We start from the raw sequence: 7,437 nt of genomic DNA, 5'->3' as shown, positions 1-7,437 counted from the left end.
GATCAACGATTTCTACAATTAAGCCCAATTCCTAAACTAAGGGATTGGAATTAGGGAACTAATTGCGAAATCCCAAGAGGCCCTATAGCAACAGCGAAAAGAACAAACGCCAACCCACCCAAGTGGGCGTTTATGACAAAGTGGGGGGAGGAACTTACCTCGCTCACCATCTATATTGGCGTTAGCAGAGGACCCCCTTAAGTGCAAACCAAAAGTCCAAAAATAAGGTGTCCAGGAGGGACAACAGAGCGTTCCTTGTAGTTATCACGATTACCGAGAAACCAAAGCATAGATTGGAAGACAAACTAGTTGCGAGGAGTTTTGTAATGCTTTTTCCCGATGACTTGTCGGGATTACAACCAAGGGGAGAGATGGGTTTTTACTACTGACTAGGTATTGGATATTGACTCAATTATCATAGATTCGTATCGGATGACACCTATGGAGATGGTCGAGTTGAAGAAACAGCTGAACAAGTTGGTGGAGCAGGGTTTCATTCGCCTTAGCGTTTCATTGTGGGGAGCACCGATACTCTTTGTAAAGAAGAAGGAAGAGAGTATGCAATTGTGCATCGATTACCGATGACTCAACCAAGTAACTATCAAGAATCGGTACCCGCTACCGAGGATTGATGAGTTGGTGGACCAACTATAGGGAGCCCAGTGGATTTCGAAGATCGACCTATGATCCGGATATCATCAGATTCTGGTCAAGGATGATGACATATAGAAGATGGCATTTCAAACGAGATATGGATACTTCTAGTTCGTGGTCATTCCTTTCGGGCTCACGAACGCGCCTGCGAAGTTCATGCAAATGATGAACCGCGTGTTCATGGACTATCTGGATGAGTTCGTCATCATATTCATCGATGACCTCCTTATCTACTCGCTGGATCCGCAGACACACGAAGAACACCTATGAAAGACATTGTGGAGGTTGAGAGAGAACCAGCTGTACGCGAACTTCAGTAAGTGCAGTTTCTGGTTACAGGAGATTGGATTCCGGGGACATGTGGTGTCAACATAGGGCATTCAGGTCGATCCGGCAAAGATTGAGGCCGTCATGGAGTGGCAGTCCCCGACTTCTGTGACGGAAGTCAGGAGCTTCTTGGGACTAGCCGGCTATTACCGACGATTCGTCGAAGGATTCACCAAAATCACTCGACCCTTGACGAAGCTGATAGGAAAGAACGTCAGGTTCGAGTGAACGGCAGACTGCGAGGGGAGCTTCGGAGAGTTGAAGCGGAGATTGACATCAGCGCTGATCCTGGCATTACCATGGCCGAGAATCCTATACGAGGTATATACTGACGCGTCCAAGCACGGACTCGGTTGCGTGTTGATGCAGGAGGGACACGTGATCGCTTACGCGTCGAGACAACTGAAGAAACACGAGGAGAACTATCCGACGCATGATATGCAGTTAGCGGCGTTAGTTCATGCACTAAAAATCTGGAGATCGTATCTGTACGGGGAGAAAGTTATGCTTAACACGGATCACAAGGGCTTGACTTATGTAATATCTCAGAAGGATCTGAATCTGAGATAACAAAGATAGTTGGAGCTGATTGCAGATTACGATCTGGAGATAGCCTACCATCCGGGGAAGGCTAACGTAGTGGCCGACGCTCTTAGCCGGAAGAAGATCTTAGCGGCCATACGTGTTGTCACCTCATCTCGCAACAACGTTGTTGAGTTGACTTCGATATTGGAACATCTCTCATTGACAGCAGAGGAGTCGACACCGACTCTGACAGAACAAGTGATCAGGAGACAGCGCGGTGATCCATTACTCACTCGATACATGGATCACATTGAGGAATATAGCCTGAAGGACTACCGCATCGACGAGCAGGGCGCGTTGCGACTTGGGAACCGACTATGTGTGACCGATTATCTGGAGATGAGACAGGTGATTTTGTCAGGGGCTCATCAGTCGAGGTTGGCGATACATTCGGGGGTGAGCAAGATGTATCAGGGTCTACGACACTGGTATACTTGGCCAAGGGTCAAGAGGGATGTGGCGGACTACGTAGCGAGATGCCTCACTTACCATCAGGTGAAGGCAGAACGACAGATGCCGGGAGGGAAGCTACAACCGCTGGAGATACCCGAGTGGAAGCGGGATTCGATCGCCATGGACTTCATGGTCGGATTACCTCTCACGCCCAGCAAGAAGAACGCCATTTGGGTAGTCGTGGACCGACTAACCAAATCCGCTCATTTTATCCCCATCCGACAGGAATATCCGATTGAGCGGTTGGCGCATATTTACGTCGATGAGATCGTGCGTCTACATGGGGTTCCTAACGAGACCATCTCAGACCGAGACGTCCGATTCACATCACGCCTGTGAAAGGCGATACAGAAAACTCTGGGGACGAAGCTCAAGATGAGCACGACATATCATCCTCAGACAGATGGACAGTCGGAACGGACGATACAAACTTTGGAGGATATGCTTCGCGCATGTGTATTAGAATGGGGAACCCCGTGAGATCAGTACATGACGTTGTGCGAGTTTGCGTACAACAACAGTCACCATGCGAGTATTGGAGTACCACCGTATGAAGCATTATATGGGAGGCCATGCAAGACACCTTTGTGTTGAACAAAGATTGGGGAGAGACGGGAATTCGGGCCTGAGATTGTGGAAGAGACTACGGAAGTGATCCGAAAAATTCGAGTCAACCTGAAAACAGCACAGGATCGACAAAAATCATATGCCGACCAGAGGAGACGGGACTTCACCCTTGAAGTTGGAGATCAAGCATTCCTCCGAGTTCAGGCCATGCGGGGACACACTACGTTTGGACAGGACGGGAAGCTGAAACCGCGATATATCGGACCCTATCCAGTGATTGGGAAGGTAGGCACAGTAGCATATCGTCTCGGGTTGCCTTCAGAGCTGGGCAACATCCACGATGTATTCCATGTGTCGATGCTACGTAGATACATAACAGACCCTTCCCATGTGCTACACGTTTTCGAGACGAACCACTACAGATAATGGACTGAAAGGTTAAGAATCTGAGGACAAAGGAGGTGCCATTGGTGAAGGTATTGTGGAGAAGCCAAGGGATATGGGACATGACTTGGGAACCCGAAGAAGAGATGCGTAGCAACTATCCCTATCTTTTCACCTGATGCTGTACAACTCTTGTGTATGACGATGGATCGTATGGAACTTCTATCTGATGTATGACACTGCTGTAATGGAAGTGTTGGATATTGTGCTATGAATGCGAATGAATTAAAGACATCATGTGATTCAGAATTCGGGGACGAATTCTTTTTAAGGGAGAAGGATTTGTAATACCCCGATTCCCGAATAAATTATTTAAATGACTTTTGGGAATAAATGAATGGTAAAACAAGCCTAAAAACATAGAGAGCTAATATGAGTTATCTCTATGTACCCTTGTTTTCATCTCATAACCATAATATCTCAATGGTTTGTTGTTCTTGAAAGAGGACGTTTCCATGAAGATTTAGAAACAAACGGCACTCGATTTGGTTGAGAAACGAGGGAGATATGGACGAACAAAAATTGAGGAAAAGCTGAAATTGCAAGATCGCGAATTTGTATGAGGTACAAGAGTTGCGAATCAAATTGCATCCTGTGAACATGGGTTTTCAATAATCTATCACTTGGATATGAAAGAGGACATCCCAATGAAGATTTAGAAACAAACGGTGCGCGATTTGGTTAATAAACGAGTGAGAACGGAGCAATCGAAAACGGACTATGCGAGTCAGTCCGAACAAACCGGGAAGCCAGTCCGAACAAACCAGGAAATCAGTCCGAAGGGACTAAGAAAGTCAGTCCGAACGGACTAGAAAGGCAGTCCGAACGGACTACTTAAGATAGTCCGAACGGACTATGCAAACAGACTGTCGGCAACTACTTTAGTGCGCGACTTTCTCGCACATGGGCGACCCATAACCCACTCAAAAGCCACCAACCCGACAAAGTGCGATCCTAGCTAGCCCCTAAGGTCAATAATTCGTCTTCTCTCTCTCCCTAGGCTCCATAATTGCCTCTCCAATTCTTCACTCAGCCATTTTCGGATCCAGAAGCTGCAGAAGAGAAAGAGGAGAAAAGAGAGAGAGAGGGAGAGAAAGAAGAAGAAAGGAGAGAAGGGGAGCTTGGGAAAGTGTTGGGAAACATCCCTAGAGTGTCTAGGAAGAGATCTCAAGGTGGAGGAACCCAGAAACATCACTCAATCTCAACCAAATCAGATTCAAACCGAATCTGATCCAAGAACAGGTGAGTGGCTTGAGTTGCATCTGTGTAAGCTCGTTTTTATCGATGTGATCGTGTTATTTCGATGATTTGATGCCTGTATTGGATAGAGGACATCTCAATGAACACTTAGCAACAAACGGGATATAATTTGGTGGAGAAATGAGTGAGATATGAATGAATGAAAATCGAAGAAAAGCTGGAAAACGCAGAACGCAAACCTGTCAACATACCTGTATTGCGAATTATTTCTCATCGTGTGATTGCAATGGTTCAATTATTGGTTGAATGTAATTGAAAGAGTACATTTCAATGAACATTTAGCAACAAACAAGACTTAATTCGGATAAGAAATAAGGGAGATATGAGCAATCAAAGTCGGACCAGAAATCTGTTTTCGCGAAGACGACGAACTGCAGAACGCAGTCCGAACGGACTGTAAACCCAGTCCGAACGAACTGACTGTCTCAGTCCGAACGGACTGATGGTTCCAGTCCGAACGGACTGATTTTCGGACCGAACGGTCCACTCGAACTGTCCGAGACAGAACGGACGAACCGAAGGTCAACTTCAACTTGAACCGACCGGTCCGGAGTGTAGAACCCACTCTTCGGAGAATTTTCGAGTTACCACCCGCGGTGAGATGTGTGATCCAATTTTTGAGAGACTCGTTGTGTGTTTGCTCATCGGGGAGCATCGTATGGCATTGACCGGTAGGTCGGTTGGGGACCGAATACCGTGAGATGCGTGATTGTAGTGGGGGCTACGTATGCATGATCGTTGTGTGTCATGGTTGTAGCTTCACTCGTGCGGTACGAGTAAAGCGTGATTGTGATTGTGATATGGTCGCATGCGGTGCGACGGCCAACGTCATGGATTTGACGGGCGTGTGACGCGCTCCTAGTCATGGACTTGACTAGGGTTTATGGCTGGAACCCTATGGTGGACTCCATACGGGTGCGTTACGATTTTATTGTGTCATGCTAACTTGACACGGCCAACGTCATGGACTTGACGGGCGTGGACTCGCTCCTAGTCATGCTGACTTGACTAGGGTTTATGGCTAGAACCCTATGGTGGACTCCATACGGGTGTGGTTACTTTCCCGTCTGTGTCATACTGAGTTGACACCGGGTGGTCACGAGTGTGACCAGCGCGTGATACGCGTGTGTCGCAGGTGACGCGACGGCCAACGTCACGTGAGTGACGGGTGCGCGCGGTGCGCCCCTAGCCATGCTGACTTGGCTAGGATATTGGGCTGAAACCCTATGGAGGATTCCATACAGATATGTTTGTGATTGATATGGTTGTGATGAATGTTATGTGATGATGCATGTTATATATATCTTGTTTTTTACGTTGACTATGAATTATCGTTTTAACACCGTTCTCGCTGAGAACGGGTTTACCGGATTCAACCCGGGCTATTCACTAAGCAGTTGTGTTTAGCCCTCGTGGTTTCATCCTTTTCAGATCACGAGGAGTATGCGTAGCGCATTCGGCCGACGACGACTCTGAAGGGACAACATCATGTACATGTTTTGTATTTTGGACTACGGGAAATGTATTCCCATATTTTGTACGGTATATTATTTAGTATTCGGACATGCGTTGGTTTTGCGACTATCGTCGCACATGTTGTATTTCCGCTGCGTATTTACATATTATGGTTAAAAAGTTTTAAATTTCCCGTATTTTGGTTTGGGTATTATGTTATTAATTTTTGTCCATGTGGCGCATCCTGTTCACGGGAAGCGGGATACGGGTGTCACACTTGTTTTGTCCATTTCAGGATCAGGTGGTGCAGTGAAGTCTCCGGGAGAAAACAACGGAAAAATCGGACGAAAACGCGGAATGTGGGACAAGAGCAAAAACAGGCTACCGCCCTAGAAAGAGATCTGACCGCCCTAAAGTGATAGAATGTCTCGAGATTTAACAGAAAATTCAGAAGGGCCGCCCATATGTTCTGCCGACCGCCCGAAAATGTGAAGCATATTCGGGCTCCCGCCCAAAAACACAAAGAGACCGCCCATTTCTGTCTGACGAAATTTATTTGTTGTTTTGGGTCATTTCTAAGCCCATTAGTGAGAAGGAAGAAAGCCCTAGGGTTTGCTGAACAAAAGAGGAAAGAGGGAAAGAAGAGGAGAGCTTTTTGGCCATTTGAGAGGGGGAGGAACCACTTTGGGGAAAACTGGGAGCTTGAGAGGCTTGGAGAAGAAGAGAAGTGATCATCACCATTGAAGACCAATCTAAGCATTCATTTCTCTTCTCTATCATGTTCTCCTTTGTTTCTTCTTGTTTTCTTCCTTTGAGTATGGAGTAGAACCTTAGTTGTGAGGGAGGGGTCCCCTTTTGTGTATGGATGCTGTGTTTTCAATCTATGGTACTCTTTTAGTTGTTTCTATTGGTTTGATGTCTTATCCTTCATGCTTTTGATCTTGGCAAAACCTTGATTGAATGATCTTCGAACAACATTGATCATAGACATATGGGAATGGTGTTTTGACCTAGACATCAAATGAACAAAGCATTCACATTGAGAGATGGTTTGACTTGTTTAGGGTTTATGATAGGGGTTGTTAATGCACCTAGGAGTCTTCTAGATCATTGAGAGATGGGTAGTTGATTTTCTATGTAGTAGATCTAAGCTTGAGAGAGAAAGATCTTATACAAAGAGCCTTGAAATCCCCAATTAGAAATGATGATCATGAGTGCCATCACATTTTGAACATCCATACCCGTCAAAGGGACCCCGAACTCACAACATTCGTGTCCAATCGTTTTCATCACACAAGTTTTGTTTGCTCATTTGACCCTCATTTCATATTTACATTTTTACAAACACCTTGCAATCAATATTTTCTATCACCCTTGATCTAGTTTAAAGTTAGATTAACGCAATCTAGTCCTCGTGATCGACCCCGATACTACAACTACCGTATACTTGCGGATAGTGGTACGAATCGGGTTACAAATTTAGAACTCGGTGCGTGCGCATCAAGTATATGAGCCAAGAGTTCACTGACTATCTGGTTGATTGTGGTATTGTATCACAATTAACTCCTCCTGGAACGCCACAATGGAACGGCGTGTCAGAACGGAGGAACCGAACACTGTTAGACATGGTTCGGTCTATGATGAGTCAGACAGATCTTCCGAAGTCTTTCTGGGGCTATGCTTTAGAGACCG

Source organism: Tarenaya hassleriana, unplaced genomic scaffold, assembly GCF_000463585.1.
Source record: "Tarenaya hassleriana unplaced genomic scaffold, ASM46358v1 Cleome18, whole genome shotgun sequence".
Taxonomy (NCBI): domain Eukaryota; kingdom Viridiplantae; phylum Streptophyta; class Magnoliopsida; order Brassicales; family Cleomaceae; genus Tarenaya; species Tarenaya hassleriana.
This window is presented reverse-complemented; position numbering follows the sequence as displayed.